This window comes from Chiloscyllium punctatum, chromosome 36 (genome assembly GCF_047496795.1).
Source record: "Chiloscyllium punctatum isolate Juve2018m chromosome 36, sChiPun1.3, whole genome shotgun sequence".
In the NCBI taxonomy this organism is placed as follows: domain Eukaryota; kingdom Metazoa; phylum Chordata; class Chondrichthyes; order Orectolobiformes; family Hemiscylliidae; genus Chiloscyllium; species Chiloscyllium punctatum.
Genome location: NC_092774.1, coordinates 65,686,620 through 65,703,088, shown reverse-complemented (window position 1 = coordinate 65,703,088; position 16,469 = coordinate 65,686,620). Strand labels below are relative to the sequence as shown.

The window sequence follows — 16,469 nt, the reverse complement described above, 5'->3', positions numbered from 1 at the left end:
ATGCAGGAAACTCGGGTTCTGAACAAACAACGTACCAGACTCACAACGTCAGCTCTGTTTCCCTCTCCACAGATGCTGCTCGACCCGTTGGCTTTCTGCAGTATTCTCTGTGTTTATTAGGCACAAGTGCTGCTTTTCATTCAAGAACTTCAATCCCTGTCCTCTGGTAACTGACTCTGGTCAGTGGCAATTGGTTCTTCTGATCATTAAACTGCCCATTCCCACCGCTTCTTCCTCCATCGTGACCAACAGCCCCAGGAAATCTCCAGTTTTCCTTCTTTGCTCCAAAGCGAACATTCTCCACCTTGGGAATGTCTCCCCAAAATGGAAATTCCTCATCCCTGGACATGAGGCAAGGGAAGAGAATTCTGCAAAATATTGTCAGTTAGGAAATGGAAAAATGTTCAAATGTTCATGAAGCAAAACAGAAATCCCAGTCTCCAGCTTTGTGAACCTTTAGAAACACTTTGCGAAGCGGATTTAGAGGAGAATGAAAGATGACCGGTCCGATTGAGCAGAGACAGTCCAGACACCGTCCCCTTGTTGACGAGGCCGGGAGGTTGACTCTGATGTTCTTGGCACATGAACTGATCTGAGACAATGAAAGAATTGTCGTTCCTGCACATCATGAATTCAAGCCCCTTCTCCCCTGCGAGCCAACGAGAGAACTCGGGAACAGGCAAAACACTGAAAGGCTGGAAGGGCGACGGCCCCGGAGTAAGAAAGCTAGTTCCTCGTGACATGGATGTGTCTGCAGACTGTCCCTGGTATGTCCACAAGAGATCTCCCAGGCTTGATTATGGAAAAGTAAAACTGATAGACGACAATTGTAATTCTCGGCGGGGAGGCTGAATTATAAAATCACCAGGCGATGGTGCAGCCCACGTCAGCGCCTGTCTCTGTGGCGGGATTGGTCAGCGCGTTCGGCTGTTAACCGAAAGGTTGGTGGTTCGAGCCCACCCAGGGGCGGTGTGTTCGCTGCCCTTCTTTGGCTTCGAAGCTGTGCGCTTTTAATGGCGTCAGGAAAATTTTCCCCAAACGGAAATCTTCTTCACAAAGGGGTTTCTGAATTGAATTGATGTCTAACGGAAGGGACTGCGTTTGCTGAGAAGATGAGACCAAAAGAGAAACTAGGCAGGTTTGACAGTACCTGTCGGTGAAAACACAATTTTGAAATGTTGCCTCTGATTCTCTTTCCACAGATGTTGCCTGACCTGCTGAGTTCCTCCTGCAATTTCTAACTGAAAGTTCATTTCATCTTTTGGGGTGAAACACCGAAATATCTGCAAACACCATGTGCCGATATTTAACCCTTTCGAATCACTGTGAAGTGATTGGATTCAAACAAACTCTGCGATGATTCACTCTTTCTCAGCTCCATAGGCAGACAGGCCTGGGAAGTCAAGCTGTCAGTGTGGTTCTGTATTCGTGGGCCGAGTGGTTAATGCGATGTACATGAAATCCATTGCGGTTTCCCCTCGCAGGTGTGAACCCTGCCGAGTACAAAATGAGAAATGTCGTCGAAAAGAAAGGGAGCTTGCTCCCCAGCTTCTTCTTTAAGATTCAAATCAGTGGAGGGGGAAAAATATTTCACTCAAATTGGGACTGGTGGGAATCTGCAACCCACTGCCTGTTCGGGTGGAAAAAGCAGATACCCGCAGAGCTTCTTTTGAGGCTATGAGCAAAGTGTTTGGAAATGAGACTAGAAGAGTGAGGGGATTGAAATCGTGATCGAAATGAAGCAGGCACCTGAGGACAAGGGTGTTTCCTTTGCCAGTGAAAGATACTGCTTCACAAAGTTGGGCCTGTGGAAGGGAATCAGTGACGGTGATTATCTTTGGTTGTTCACCTTGTGAATGAACCCATTGCTGCGCATGTCCGTGTTAACGTCAGAACTCTGCAGCATGGTGGCGTGAGATATGCACAGGGCCGGGGCGCAATGGATGATGCATCTGACTCCACCTCCCTGTTTGAAATGCAGCTCACAGCTTCTTCACACACCCCAATTAATCTTTCTCATTGTCCTGAAGCCGGCATACGGTTTGAATTCCCGATCTGCGGGAATGAGAATCCTTTCACTGTCTCGCGTCAGTAAATGTCCCTGAGAACATCTGAGTCAACTCACAGCGCAGTCATATGAGGGGAAGCTGAAATAGCCCCACATGCTGCTCACGGGCACATTTTATTCTCCCCAACTCAACGCCTCAAACACTGCGGCTCCTGGGAGTGGAAAAAAAAACAATCACCAAAACCCAGTCCAAGCTCTGTGAATCTTCAGAAAATCAGCAAACGTTCATCCCTTCGGATTTTCTATCCTGGGCTGACAGGGATGGGTTTTGTCACTCTTATGTAGGACATTGCCAGTGGATGTTTTGCAAAAATGCACTACAATGCAATCTGATTAATCAGGGCCTGGATGTTTTCGGTCTTTGAATGTATGTGTTGTGCTCCAGAACTTTGCTGTTCACAGTTTACAATACTTATCTTCCCAGTCCCCTGTATCACTTGTCGAAAATGTTTAATTTGTGTCTTGTAATCCTTTCACTGTCTGCTAATGAGGATAGCGTTTCCGTGTTTTACCTAAATTATCTTGACCTTGCATACCTCAAGCCTCAAGCGAATTTCACGAGAAACCTTCTCCAGTTCAAAAGCCAACTGTTCATGATGGCTCTGTTTCTTGTCACGTGTCCAATTTCAGATCGATGTTGTTAATGTCCCTTCTACTCCTTCAGATCCAGGTTTCGCTCACAGGGCTAGAACAGAACTGTCACCAAATACATTTACCAATCTACGTTCATCCTATCGATTGTATTAGCATCATCAACACTTCTCATCAAAATAACTCGAGAGACTTTCATCACAATTTTCTGTGAACAGTCATACATTAGCTTTGCTGAATGAACCCCAAATTTCTTGAAGTGGCTCCTTATTTTCGGCCCTGATTATTAATCTCTCTACGCATGGGAATGGATCCTTCCCAACCGCTCTATCTCTCATCAATGTGTGTAATTCAATTCGATCTCCCATCAGCCTCCTCTGTCCTGATCAAATCCAGGGCAACAGGAACCGTTGGGGCTATGGCGCGGACAGGACAATCCCAATACTCACCTTTCCTGTTCGAACTATTCCATGAGAAAGTTTAGACCACAACTTTGGGCGTGTAGTTGTGGCCGAACACTTAAGGTGTTGGCGTAGAGATCCTTTGGGGCTCCCCGCCCAGGTTGGTAACCTGCTGGCTATGATTTCTTCGCTGGCGATTTTAAATGACTTCCTGTTGGTTGCATTATCGCTCAAACTTCACAAAACCCGTCTCAATAAAGACCCGTTTTCTCATGTCTGGGAATTGATTGCCATGCAGGAAACTCGGGTTCTGAACAAACAACGTACCAGACTCACAACGTCAGCTCTGTTTCCCTTTCCACAGATGCTGCTCGACCCGTTGGCTTTCTGCAGTATTCTCTGTGTTTATTAGGCACAAGTGCTGCTTTTCATTCAAGAACTTCAATCCCTGTCCTCTGGTAACTGACTCTGGTCAGTGGCAATTGGTTCTTCTGATCATTAAACTGCCCATTCCCACCGCTTCTTCCTCCATCGTGACCAACAGCCCCAGGAAATCTCCAGTTTTCCTTCTTTGCTCCAAAGCGAACATTCTCCACCTTGGGAATGTCTCCCCAAAATGGAAATTCCTCATCCCTGGACATGAGGCAAGGCGTACAATTGGAAGAGATTTTGGCAAAATATTGTCAGTTAGGAAATGGAAAAATGTTCAAATGTTCATGAAGCAAAACAGAAATCCCAGTCTCCAGCTTTGTGAACCTTTAGAAACACTTTGCGAAGCGGATTTAGAGGAGAATGAAAGATGACCGGTCCGATTGAGCTGAGACAGTCCAGACACCGTCCCCTTGTTGACGAGGCCGGGAGGTTGACTCTGATGTTCTTGGCACATGAACTGATCTGAGACAATGAAAGAATTGTCGTTCCTGCACATCATGAATTCAAGCCCCTTCTCCCCTGCGAGCCAACGAGAGAACTCGGGAACAGGCAAAACACTGAAAGGCTGGAAGGGCGTCGGCCCCGGAGTAAGAAAGCTAGTTCCTCGTGACATGGATGTGTCTGCAGACTGTCCCCGGTATCTCCACAAGAGATCTCCCAGGCTTGATTATGGAAAAGTAAAACTGATAGACGACAATTGTAATTCTCGGCGGGGAGGCTGAATTATAAAATCACCAGGCGATGGTGCAGCCCCCGTCAGCGCCTGTCTCTGTGGCGCAATTGGTCAGCGCGTTCGGCTGTTTACCGAAAGGTTGGTGGTTCGAGCCCACCCAGGGGCAGTGTGTTCGCTGCCCTTCTTTGGCTTCGAAGCTGTGCGCTTTTAATGGCGTCAGGAAAATTTTCCCCAAACGGAAATCTTCTTCACAAAGGGGTTTCTGAATTGAATTGATGTCTAACGGAAGGGACTGCGTTTGCTGAGAAGATGAGACCAAAAGAGAAACTAGGCAGGTTTGACAGTACCAGTCGGTGAAAACACAATTTTGAAATGTTGCCTCTGATTCTCTTTCCACAGATGTTGCCTGACCTGCTGAGTTCCTCCTGCAATTTCTAACTGAAAGTTCATTTCATCTTTTGGGGTGAAACACCGAAATATCTGCAAACACCATGTGCCGATATTTAACCCTTTCGAATCACTGTGAAGTGATTGGATTCAAACAAACTCTGCGATGATTCACTCTTTCTCAGCTCCATAGGCAGACAGGCCTGGGAAGTCAAGCTGTCAGTGTGGTTCTGTATTCGTGGGCCGAGTGGTTAATGCGATGTACATGAAATCCATTGCGGTTTCCCCTCGCAGGTGTGAACCCTGCCGAGTACAAAATGAGAAATGTCGTCGAAAAGAAAGGGAGCTTGCTCCCCGGCTTCTTCTTTAAGATTCAAATCAGTGGAGGGGGAAAAATATTTCACTCAAATTGGGACTGGTGGGAATCTGCAACCCACTGCCTGTTCGGGTGGAACAAGCAGATACCCGCAGAGCTTCTTTTGAGGCTATGAGCAAAGTGTTTGGAAATGAGACTAGAACAGTGAGGTGCTTGAAATCGTGATCGAAATGAAGCAGGCACCTGAGGACAAGGGTGTTTCCTTTGCCAGTGAAAGATACTGCTTCACAAAGTTGGGCCTGTGGAAGGGAATCAGTGACGGTGATTATCTTTGGTTGTTCACCTTGTGAATGAACCCATTGCTGCGCATGTCCGTGTTAACGTCAGAACTCTGCAGCATGGTGGCGTGAGATACGCACAGGGCCGGGGCGCAATGGATGATGCATCTGACTCCACCTACCTGTTTGAAATGCAGCTCACAGCTTCTTCACACACCCCAATTAATCTTTCTCATTGTCCTGAAGCCGGCATACGGTTTGAATTCCCGATCTGCGGGAATGAGAATCCTTTCACTGTCTCGCGTCAGTAAATGTCCCTGAGAACATCTGAGTCAACTCACAGCGCAGTCAGATGAGGGGAAGCTGAAATAGCCCCACATGCTGCTCACGGGCACATTTTATTCTCCCCAACTCAACGCGTCAAACACTGCGGCTCCTGGGAGTGGAAAAGAAACAATCACCAAAACCCAGTCCAAGCTCTGTGAATCTTCAGAAAATCAGCAAACGTTCATCCCTTCGGATTTTCTATCCTGGGCTGACAGGGATGGGTTTTGTCACTCTTTTGTAGGACATTGCAAGTGGATGTTTTGCAAAAATGCACTACAATGCAATCTGATTAATCAGGACCTGGATGTTTTCGGTCTTTGAATGTATGTGTTGTGCTCCAGAACTTTGCTGTTCACAGTTTATAATACTTATCTTCCCAGTCCCCTGTATCACTTGTCGAAAATGTTTAATTTGTGTCTTGTAATCCTTTCACTGTCTGCTAATGAGGATAGCGTTTCCGTGTTTTACCTAAATTATCTTGACCTTGCATACCTCAAGCCTCAAGCGAATTTCCCGAGAAACCTTCTCCAGTTCAAAAGCCAACTGTTCATGATGGCTCTGTTCCTTGTCACGTGTCCAATTTCAGATCGATGTTGTTAATGTCCCTTCTACTCCTTCAGATCCAGGTTTCGCTCACAGGGCTAGAATAGAACTGTCACCAAATACATTTACCAATCTACGTTCATCCTATCGATTGTATTAGCATCATCAACACCTCTCATCAAAATAACTCGAGGGACTTTCATCACAATTTTCTGTGAACAGTCATACATTAGCTTTGCTGAATGAACCCCAAATTTCTTGAAGTGGCTCCTTATTTTCGGCGCTGATTATTAATCTCTCTACGCATGGGAATGGATCCTTCCCAGCCGCTCTATCTCTCATCAATGTGTGTAGTTCAATTCGATCTCCCATCAGCCTCCTCTGTCCTGATCAAATCCAGGGCAACAGGAACCGTTGGGGCTATGGCGCGGACAGGACAATCCCAATACTCACCTTTCCTGTTAGAACTATTCCATGAGAAAGTTTAGACCACAACTTTGGGCGTGTAGTTGTGGCCGAACACTTAAGGTGTTGGCGTAGAGATCCTTTGGGGCTCCCCGCCCAGGTTGGTAACCTGCTGGCTATGATTTCTTCGCTGGCGATTTTAAATGACTTCCTGTTGGTTGCATTATCGCTCAAACTTCACAAAACCCGTCTCAATAAAGACCCGTTTTCTCATGTCTGGGAATTGATTGCCATGCAGGAAACTCGGGTTCTGAACAAACAACGTACCAGACTCACAACGTCAGCTCTGTTTCCCTGTCCACAGATGCTGCTCGACCCGTTGGCTTTCTGCAGTATTCTCTGTGTTTATTAGGCATAAGTGCTGCTTTTCATTCAAGAACTTCAATCCCTGTCCTCTGGTAACTGACTCTGGTCAGTGGCAATTGGTTCTTCTGATCATTAAACTGCCCATTCCCACCGCTTCTTCCTCCATCGTGACCAACAGCCCCAGGAAATCTCCAGTTTTCCTTCTTTGCTCCAAAGCGAACATTCTCCACCTTGGGAATGTCTCCCCAAAATGGAAATTCCTCATCCCTGGACATGAGGCAAGGGAAGAGAATTTGGCAAAATATTGTCAGTTAGGAAATGGAAAAATGTTCAAATGTTCATGAAGCAAAACAGAAATCCCAGTCTCCAGCTTTGTAAACCTTTAGAAACACTTTGCGAAGCGGATTTAGAGGAGAATGAAAGATGACCGGTCCGATTGAGCAGAGACAGTCCAGACACCGTCCCCTTGTTGACGAGGCCGGGAGGTTGACTCTGATGTTCTTGGCACATGAACTGATCTGAGACAATGAAAGAATTGTCGTTCCTGCACATCATGAATTCAAACCCCTTCTCCCCTGCGAGCCAACGAGAGAACTCGGGAACAGGCAAAACACTGAAAGGCTGGAAGGGCGACGGCCCCGGAGTAAGAAAGCTAGTTCCTCGTGACATGGATGTGTCTGCAGACTGTCCCCGGTATCTCCACAAGAGATCTCCCAGGCTTGATTATGGAAAAGTAAAAATGATAGACGACAATTGTAATTCTCGGCAGGGAGGCTGAATTATAAAATCACCAGGCGATGGTGCAGCCCACGTCAGCGCCTGTCTTTGTGGCGCAATTGGTCAGCGCGTTCGGCTGTTAACCGAAAGGTTGGTGGTTCGAGCCCACCCAGGGGCGGTGTGCTCGCTGCCCTTCTTTGGCTTCGAAGCTGTGCGCTATTAATGGCGTCAGGAAAATTTTCCCCAAACGGAAATCTTCTCCACAAAGGGGTTTCTGAATTGAATTGATGTCTAACGGAAGGGACTGCGTTTGCTGAGAAGACGAGACCAAAAGAGAAACTAGGCAGGTTTGACAGTACCTGTCGGTGAAAACACAATTTTGAAATGTTGCCTCTGATTCTCTTTCCACAGATGTTGCCTGACCTGCTGAGTTCCTCCTGCAATTTCTAACTGAAAGTTCATTTCATCTTTTGGGGTGAAACACCGAAATATCTGCAAACACCATGTGCCGATATTTAACCCTTTCGAATCACTGTGAAGTGATTGGATTCAAACAAACTCTGCGATGATTCACTCTTTCTCAGCTCCATAGGCAGACAGGCCTGGGAAGTCAAGCTGTCAGTGTGGTTCTGTATTCGTGGGCCGAGTGGTTAATGCGATGTACATGAAATCCATTGCGGTTTCCCCTCGCAGGTGTGAACCCTGCCGAGTACAAAATGAGAAATGTCGTCGAAAAGAAAGGGAGCTTGCTCCCCGGCTTCTTCTTTAAGATTCAAATCAGTGGAGGGGGAAAAATATTTCACTCAAATTGGGACTGGTGGGAATCTGCAACCCACTGCCTGTTCGGGTGGAACAAGCAGATACCCGCAGAGCTTCTTTTGAGGCTATGAGCAAAGTGTTTGGAAATGAGACTAGAACAGTGAGGTGCTTGAAATCGTGATCGAAATGAAGCAGCCATCTGAGGACAAGGGTGTTTCCTTTGCCAGTGAAAGATACTGCTTCACCAAGTTGGGCCTGTGGAAGGGAATCAGTGACGGTGATTAACTTTGGTTGTTCACCTTGTGAATGAACCCATTGCTGCGCATGTCCGTGTTAACGTCAGAACTCTGCAGCATGGTGGCGTGAGATACGCACAGGGCCGGGGCGCAATGGATGATGCATCTGACTCCACCTCCCTGTTTGAAATGCAGCTCACAGCTTCTTCACACACCCCAATTAATCTTTCTCATTGTCCTGAAGCCGGCATACGGTTTGAATTCCCGATCTGCGGGAATGAGAATCCTTACACTGTCTCGCGTCAGTAAATGTCCCTGAGAACATCTGAGTCAACTCACAGCGCAGTCAGATGAGGGGAAGCTGAAATAGCCCCACACGCTGTTTACAGGCACATTTTATTCTCCCCAACTCAACGCCTCAACCACTGCGGCTCCTGGGAGTGGAAAAGAAACAATCACCAAAACCCTGTCTAAGCTCTGTGAATCTTCAGAAAATCAGCAAACGTTCATCCCTTCGGATTTTCTATCCTAGGCTGACAGCGATGGGTTTTGTCACTCTTTTGTAGGACATTGCAAGTAGATGTTTTGCAAAAAAGCACCACAATGCAATCTGATTAATCAGGACCTGGATGTTTTCGGTCTTTGAATGTAAGTGTTGTGCTCCAGAACTTTGCTGTTCACAGTTTATAATACTTATCTTCCCAGTCCCCTGTATCACTTGTCGAAAATGTTTAATTTGTGTCTTGTAATCCTTTCACTGTCTGCTAATGAGGATAGCGTTTCCGTGTTTTACGTAAATTATCTTGACCTTGCATACCTCAAGCCTCAAGCTAATTTCACGAGTAACCTTCTCCAGTTCAAAAGCCAACTGTTCATGATGGCTCTGTTTCTTGTCACGTGTCCAATTTCAGATCGATTTTGTTAATGTCCCTTCTACTCCTTCAGATCCAGGTTTCGCTCACAGGGCGAGAACAGAACTGTCACCAAATACATTTACCAATCTACGTTCATCGTATTGATTGTATTAGCATCATCAACACTTCTCATCAAAATAACTCGAGAGATTTTCATCACAATTTTCTGTGAACAGTCATACCTTTGCTTTGCTGAATGAACCCCAAATTTCTTGAAGTGGCTCCTTATTTTCGGCCCTGATTATTAATCTCTCTACGCATGGGAATGGATCCTTCCCAGCTGCTCTATCTCTCATCAATGTGTTTAGTTCACTTCGATCTCCCATCAGCCTCCTCTGTCCTGATCAAATCCAGGCCAACAGGAACCGTTGGGGCTATGGCGCGGACACGACAATCCCAATACTCACCTTTCCTGTTAGAAGTATTCCATGAGAAAGTTTAGAGCACAACTTTGGGCGTGTAGTTGTGGCCGAACACTTAAGGTGTTGGCGTAGAGATCCTTTGGGGCTCCCCCGCCCAGGGTGGTAACCTGCTGGCTATGCTTTCTTCGCTGGCGATTTTAAATGACTTCCTGTTGGTTGCATTATCGCTCAAACTTCACAAAACCCGTCTCAATAAAGACCCGTTTTCTCATGTCTGGGAATTGATTGCCATGCAGGAAACTCGGGTTCTGAACAAACAACGTATCAGACTCACAACGTCAGCTCTGTTTCCATTTCCACAGATGCTGCTCGACCCGTTGCCTTTCTGCAGTATTCTCTGTGTTTATTAGGCACAAGTGCTGCTTTTCATTCAAGAACTTCAATCCCTCTCCTCTGGTAACTGACTCTGGTCAGTGGCAATTGGTTCTTCTGATCATTAATCTGCCCATTCCCACCGCTTCTTCTCCCATCATGACCAACAGCCCCAGGAAATCTCCAGTTATCCTTCTTTGCTCCAAAGCGAACATTCTCCACCTTGGGAATGTCTCCCCAAAATGGAAATTCCTCATCCCTGGACATGAGGCAAGGCGTACAATTGGAAGAGATTTTGGCAAAATATTGTCAGTTAGGAAATGGAAAAATGTTCAAATGTTCATGAAGCAAAACAGAAATCCCAGTCTCCAGCTTTGTGAACCTTTAGAAACACTTTGGGAAGCGGATTTAGAGGAGAATGAAAGATGACCTGTCCGATATGAGCAGAGACAGTCCAGACACCGTCCCCTTGTTGAAGAGGCCGGGAGGTTGACTTTGATGTTCTCGGCACATGAACTGATCTGAGACATTGAAAGAATTGTCGTTCCTGAACATCAGGAATTCAAACCCCTTCTCCCCTGCGAGCCAATGAGAGAACTCGGGAACAGGCAAAACACTGAAAGGCTGGAAGGGCGCCGGCCCCGGAGTAAGAAAGCTAGTTCCTCGTGACATGGATGCGTCTGCAGACTGTCCCCGGTATCTCCACAACACATCTCCCAGGCTTGATTATGGAAAAGTAAAACTGATAGACGCCAATTGTAATTCTCGGCGGGGAGGCTGAATTATAAAATCACTACGCGATGGTGTAGCCCACCACAGCGCCTGTCTCTGTGGCGCAATTGGTCAGCGCATTAGGCTGTTAATCGAAAGGTTGGTGGTTCGAGCCCACTCAGGGGCGGTGTGTTCGCTGACCTTCTTTGGCTTCGAAGCAGCGCGCTTTTCATGGGGTCAGGAAAATGTTCCCCAAGCGGAATTCTTCTCCATAAAGGGGTTTCGGAATTGAATTAATGTCTCACGTAAGGGACTGCGTATGCTGAGAAGACCAGACCAAAAGAGAAACTCGGCAGGTTTGACAGTACCTGTCGCTGAAAACCGATTTTTGAAATGTTGCCTCTGATTCTCTTTGCACAGATGTTGCCTGACCTGCTGAGTTCCTCCTGCAATTTCTAACTGAAAGTTCATTTCATCTTTTGGGGTGAAACACCGAAATATCTGCAAACACCATGTGCCGATATTTAACCCTTTCGAATCACTGTGAAGTGATTGGATTCAAACAAACTCTGCGATGATTCACTCTTTCTCAGCTCCATAGGCAGATAGACCTGGGAGGTCAAGCTGTCAGTGTGGTTCTGTATTCGTGGGCCGAGTGGTTAATGCGATGTACATGAAATCCATTGCGGTTTCCCCTCGCAGGTGTGAACCCTTCCGAGTACAAAATGAGAAATGTCGTCGAAAAGAAAGGGAGCTTGCTCCCCGGCTTCTTCTTTAAGATTCAAATCAGTGGAGGGGGAAAAATATTTCACTCAAATTGGGACTGGTGGGAATCTGCAACCCACTGCCTGTTCGGGTGGAACAAGCAGATACCCTCAGAGCTTCTTTTGAGGCAATGAGCAAAGTGTTTGGAAATGAGACTAGTACAGTGATGTGCTTGAAATCGTGATCGAAATGAAGCAGGCACCTGAGGACAAGGGTGTTTCCTTTGCCAGTGAAAGATACTGCTTCACAAAGTTGGGCCTGTGGAAGGGAATCAGTGACGGTGATTATCTTTGGTTGTTCACCTTGTGAATGAACCCATTGCTGCGCATGTCCGTGTTAACGTCAGAACTCTGCAGCATGGTGGCGTTAGATACGCACAGGGCCGGGGCGCAATGGATGATGCATCTGACTCCACCTACCTGTTTGAAATGCAGCTCACAGCTTCTTCACACACCGCAATTACTCTTCTCTTTGTCCTGAAGCCGGCATACGGTTTGAATTCCCGATCTGCTGGAATGAGAATCCTTTCACTGTCTCGCGTCGGTAAATGTCCCTGAGAACATCGGAGTCAACTCACAGCGCAGTCAGATGAGGGGAAGCTGAAATAGCCCCACATGCTGCTCACGGGCACATTTTATTCTCCCCAACTCAACGCCTCAACGTTGTGGAAAAGAAACAATCACCAAAACCCAGTCTAAGCTCTGTGAATCTTCAGAAAATCAACAAACGTTCATCCCTTCGGATTTTCTATCCTGGGCTGAGAGGGATGGGTCTTGCCACTCTTTTGTAGGACATTGCATGTGGATGTTTTGCAAAAAAAGCACCACAATGCAATCTGATTAATCAGGACCTGGATGTTTTCGGTCTTTGAATGTATGTGTTGTGCTCCAGAACTTTGCTGTTCACAGTTTATAATACTTATCTTCCCAGTCCCCTGTATCACTTGTCGAAAATGTTTAATTTGTGTCTGGTAATCTTTTCACTGTCTGCTAATGAGGATAGCGTTTCCGTGTTTTACCTAAATTATCTTGACCTTGCATACCTCAAGCCTCAAGCTAATTTCACGAGAAACCTTCTCCAGTTCAAAAGCCAACTGTTCATGATGGCTCTGTTTCTTGTCACGTGTCCAATTTCAGATCGATTTTGTTAATGTCCCTTCTACTCCTTCAGATCCAGGTTTCGCTCACAGGGCTAGAACAGAACTGTCACCAAATACATTGACCAATCTACGTTCATCCTATCGATTGTTTTAGCATCATCAACACTTCTCATCAAAATAACTCGAGAGATTTTCATCACAATTTTCTGTGAACAGTTCTACATTAGCTTTGCTGAATGAACCCCAAATTTCTTGAAGTGGCTCCTTATTTTCGGCCCTGATTATTAATCGCTCTACGCATGGGAATGGATCCTTCCCACCCGCTCTATCTCTCATCAATGTGTGTAGTTCAATTCGATCTCCCATCAGCCTCCTCTGTCTTGATCAAATCCAGGGGAACAGGAACCGTTGGGGTTATGGCGCGGACAGGACAATCCCAATACTCACCTTTCCTGTTAGAAGTATTCCATGAGAAAGTTTAGACCACAACTTTGGGCGTGTAGTTGTGGCCGAACAGTTAACGTGTTGGCGTAGAGATCCTGTGGGGCTCCCCGCCCAGGGTGGTAATCTGCTGACTAGGTCCACGTCATGTTTCGTGATGAAACACCCAGACCCGCCATTTGCAGATATTTAACCATTTCGAATCTTGTGAAGTGATTGGATTCAATCAAACTCTGCAATGATTCCCTCTTTCTCAGCTCCACAGGCAGAGAGACCTGGGAAATGAAGCTGTCAGTGTGGTTCTGTTTTGGTGGGCCGATTGGTGAGTGCGATGGAGATGAAATCCATTGCGCTTTCCCCACGCAGGTGTGAACCCTGCCGACTACAGTTGAGAAATGTCGTAAAAAGGAAAGGGAGATTGCTCCACGATTTTTTTAAAGATGCAACTCAGTGGAGGAGTTGAAATATTTCAATCACATTGGGCCTGGTCGGGAATCTACAACCCACTGCCTGACAGGGTGTAACAATCAGATACCCACAGAACAGTTTTTGAAGCTCTGAGCCAAGTATTTGGAAATGAGACGAGAACAGTTTGGGGTGTGAAGTCGTGATCGAAGTGAAGTCGGCACCTGAGGATTAATGTGTTTTATTTGCCAGTGAAAGATAGTGCTTCACAAAGTTGGGACTATGGAAGGGAAGCAGTGACGGTGATTATCTTTGGCTGTTCCTCTTGTGAATGTTCCCATTGCTGCGCATGTCCGTGTTAACGTCAGAACTCTGCAGCATGGCGGCGTCAGGTCTGCACAGTGACGGGGCGCAATGGTTGACGCATCTGACTCCACCTACCTGTTTGAAATGCAGCTCACAGCTTCTTCACATACCCCAATTAATCTTTCGCATTGTCCTGAAGCCGGCATACGGTTTGAATTGCTGATCTGCAGGAACGAGACTCATTTCACTGTCTCGCGTCGGGAAGTGTCCCTGAGAACATCAGAGTAAAGTCACAGCGCTGTCAGAGGAGGGGAAGCTGAAGTAGCCACACACGCTGCTCGCGGGCACATTTCACTTTCCCCAACTCACCGCCCCAACCACTGCGGCTCCTGGGAGTGGAAAGGGAACAAACACCAAAACCCAGTCTCAGCTTTGTAAATCTTCAGGAAATAAGAAAACTGTCCATCCCTTCGGGTCTTCCATCCTGGGCTGACAGCGTTGATTTTAAATGGCTGTCCAGTCAGTGCCGATTCGTCTTGGCTGAAATAATCTTCATTATCTCATCCCAGCATTTATTGCCTCAGAGACCTGTGTGCAGAGGTCATGTATATATTTCCTTGTATGGTATTTTGTAAAAAACATTCGTTCGCTGGTTGTTTCTATCGGGTATTTCAGGTTCATTAGCCGCTGTTTAAGTGTGTTGGTAGGTTTGTGGGCGACCATGATGCTGAGAGGATTGAGTTGTCTTGACATCATTTCACAGATGTCTTTAATGTAAAGTAATGTGCTAGTGTTTCTGTCGACGTTGTGTCTGCTTGTGCCAGTTTGTTGATGTGAAATCGTCACACTGAGTTTATTGGTGAGTCAAAAGTGAGGACTGCAGATGCTGGAAACCAGAGTTTAGATCAGAGTGGTGCTGGAAAAGTACAGCAGGTCAGACAGCTTCCGAGGAGTAGTAAAATCGACGTTTCGGGTAAAAGGCCTTCATCAGGAATTAAGGCAGGACGCCTCCAGGGTGGAAAGATAAATCGAGTGTTGCTGGGCCAAAGGTAGCAAAGAGTACAATAGGTGAATGGGGGTGGGGATGGAGGTGACAGGTCAGAGAGTAGGGTGGAGCGGATAGGTGAGAAGGGAGATTGGCAGGTCGGACAGGTCATAAGGACAGCGCTGAGCTGGAAGGTTGGAACTGAGGTAAGGAGGGGGGAAGGGGAAATGAGGAAACTGTAGAAGTCTGCATTGATGGCTTGTGGTTGACTTTATCTGAAGCAGTAGATGAGGCGTTCATCCCCCAGGCATCGGGTGGTGATGGAGCGGCGATGGAGGATGCCCAGGACCTGAATGTCCTCGGCAGAGTGGGAGGGGGTTTGAACTGTTGGGCCAGAGGGCGATGAGGTTGATTGGTGCGGGTGTCCTGGAGATGTTCCCTCAAGCGCTGTGACTTGGCTCTGCGAGGAGTCTCCAGTCTCCCCAATGTAGAGGAGACCGCATCAGGAGCAATGGATACAAGAAATGACATTGTTGGATACACAGGTGAACGCCTTCTCACGACCGTGGCCCAGATTTGATTTCCGGGCAGGGAAGAAACTTTTGGTAGAGCTGTCAGCATTTGCTTGTGTCTCCCTGGTGGTCTAGTGGTTAGGATTCGGCGCTTTCACCGCCGCGGCCCGGGTTCGATTCCCGGTCAGCGAAGCAGTTTTCAGGGGTTTCATAGGTTGCCCGTGCTTCTAAAATACTCGGCTTGTTTATTTGTTGATCTTCGTCGTTCCTCGGTGCAGCTGTGTGTCGTGGCTCGTTGATATAGTGTCCTGATTCAGATTTGTTTGCATGTGTAGGGATGATTGCTTCTGTCGTTAAGTTCTTGGCTCGCGTGCGTTGTTTTCCTGTAGACGCTGTTTTGAATTTACCATTGACTGTTCACTCTACTGTGACATGTAGAAATGGCACTTTGTTGTTGTTCTCCTCTTTTGTGAATTTTATGCCAGTCAGGATATTGTTGATGGTGTTGTAGGTTTCCTCTAATTTGTTTCATTTTTTGATGACAAAAGTGTCATTGCTGTAGGGGACCCAAAGTTTGGGTTGGATCATCGAAAGGGCTGTTTGTTCGAGTCTCTGCATTATTGCTTCTGCGAGGAATACTAATATTGGTGGTTCCATGGGTGTTTCGTTGATTTGTTTGTAGGGCTTGTTACTGAATATGAAGTGGGTGGTAAGGCACAGTTCCATGAAGTTGACAGTGCTATCTTTGCTGATGAAGTTGATGCTGTGTTTGTGTCTTTGGTTGTTCGAGTAGTGTCTTCAGTTTTCTTTGGCTACGTTGATGTTAATGGATTGAACAGGGCTGTTATGTCAAAGGACATCATTATTCCATCCTCTTCGATCTTAGTGTCTTTGGTGTTCAGGAATTCTTGGATGGAGTAAATAGAGTTGTGTGAATCTTCGACTTGGTGTTTTAGCCTTCTACGGAGGCCTTTGACAAGTCTGTATATTGATGTTCCAAGTCGTGAGACTATGGCCTGAGGGGGGCTCCTGGTTTGAAGAGAAGGAGAACAACAACAAAGTGCCATTCCTAGATGTCACAGTAGAGCAAACAGTCAA

General features: G+C 46.6%; 3 non-coding genes across 3 annotated transcripts; all 3 read left to right on the top strand.

Moving 5' to 3' along the window:
- Positions 1 to 4,257: 4,257 nt before the first annotated feature.
- Positions 4,258 to 4,331, top strand: trnan-guu (transfer RNA asparagine (anticodon GUU)). The gene has a single exon. It is a non-coding gene; the product is annotated as a tRNA-Asn (tRNA).
- A 3,277-nt stretch (positions 4,332 to 7,608) lies between these two features.
- trnan-guu (transfer RNA asparagine (anticodon GUU)) lies at positions 7,609 to 7,682 on the top strand. The gene has a single exon. It is a non-coding gene; the product is annotated as a tRNA-Asn (tRNA).
- A 7,809-nt stretch (positions 7,683 to 15,491) lies between these two features.
- Positions 15,492 to 15,563, top strand: trnae-uuc (transfer RNA glutamic acid (anticodon UUC)). The gene has a single exon. It is a non-coding gene; the product is annotated as a tRNA-Glu (tRNA).
- The last annotated feature ends 906 nt before the right edge of the window (positions 15,564 to 16,469 follow it).